Raw genomic sequence first — 1,735 nt, 5'->3', positions numbered from 1 at the left:
TAATCCCAGCACTTTGGGAGGCTGGGGCGGGCAAATCACGAGGTCAGGAGTTGGAGACCAGCCTGGCCAACATGGTGAAACCCTGTCTCTACTAAAAATACAAAAAATTACCTGGGCATAGTGGCAGACACCTGTAATTTCAGCTACTTTGGAGGCTAAGGCAGGAGAATCACTTGAACTCGGGAGGTGGAGGTTGCAATGAGCCAAGATCATGCCACAGCACTTCAGCCTGGGTGACAGAGTGAGACTGCATCTCAAAACAAAAAACAAGACCCTTATACAAATTACCCTTGGAACTTTTATTTAGAATTTAAGGTCATTTGGGGCTTAGTGTCATGTAAACAAAATTCTCCCAATTGCTAGGGTCCTCTTGGGGTGCTGCATTCCTGTAAGCCATGATCATGCCAGAAAAACAGACCCTTCTCCATCTAGGAACTCAAATGCCAAGGGTGATGCCAGATCAACTTTCATTACTGACTCATACATTCCTAAATTCAGTGTATCATAGAAAAACAGACATACCCTTAACAGTTTAACCTGACAAAGTTCTGCAATACTTCCGTTGTAATAAAAGTTGTGAAAAGGCTATCTTGCTAGAGATCTCTGACTCAGAGAAGAAAGTGAAGGCTGGGCACAGTGGCTCATGCCTGTAATCCCAGCACTTTGGGAGGCGGAGGCAGGTGGATTACTCGATGTCAGGAGTTTGAGAGAAGCCTGGAAAACATAGCGAAGCCCTGTTGCTACCAAAAATTAAAAAAAACAGCTGGGCATGGTGGTGTGTGTCTATAATCCCAGCTACTCGGGAGGCTGAGGCAGGAGAATGGCTTGAACCCTAACCTGAAACCAAACACGAACCCTAACCTGAACCCGAACCCTAATTCTAAATCTAACCCAAAACAGAACCGGAATGCTAACTCAAATCTTAACCCCAACATAGAACCAAACCCTAACCGTAACCCAACCCTAACCCTAGCCTTAGCCCTAACACTAACCCTAACCCAACCCTAACACTAACCCTACAGCTAACCCAACCATAATCCACCCCAACCCTAAACCCTAACCCAAACCTTGACCCCGACCCTGACGCCTAATCCTGACCGTAACCTCTAACCCTGACCCTAACCCTCACCCCTAACCCCAAACCCAACCCCAAATCCAACTCCTAACTCCTAACCCTAACCCCAACCCTAAGCCCTAACCCTAGCCCTGACCCTGATCCCGACCCCGACCCTAAACCTGAAACCTAACCCTAACCCCTAACCCTCACAACCCTAACCCTAACCCTCTAATCCTCTACCCACTAACCCTCTAACCCTCACCCTCGTCCTAGCCCTAACCCTAGCCCTAAAACCCTAACCCTAAAATCCTAACCCTAACCCTTGGGTGGAGAGAACCTCTGTGCGCAGGATTCAGAGGGGATTTCGGTTTCCCGTTTTCCACACTGAACCATTCTAAGTAGTCTCTGACCTTCGTTATTCAGGGCTAGAAACAGGAAGTATTTTATTCACTGTGGATGCGGCCCCGAGTTGTCCCAAAGCGAGGCGGTGCCGCCAACGTCTGTGCTGAGCACAACGCACCTCCGCCCTCGCGGGGCTCCCCACGCCAGAGTCTGGGCAGAGTAGAACGCTGCTCCGCCTTCACGGTACCCCGAGGTCGGTGCAGAGGAGAACACAGCTCCGCCCTCGCGATACTCTCAGTGTCTGGGCTGAGGAGAATGCAGCTCCGCCCTCACAAA

The sequence above is a fragment of the Mandrillus leucophaeus genome, unplaced genomic scaffold (genome assembly GCF_000951045.1).
Source record: "Mandrillus leucophaeus isolate KB7577 unplaced genomic scaffold, Mleu.le_1.0 Scaffold939, whole genome shotgun sequence".
NCBI lineage: Eukaryota > Metazoa > Chordata > Mammalia > Primates > Cercopithecidae > Mandrillus > Mandrillus leucophaeus.
Note: the sequence above shows the minus strand (reverse complement) of the source record.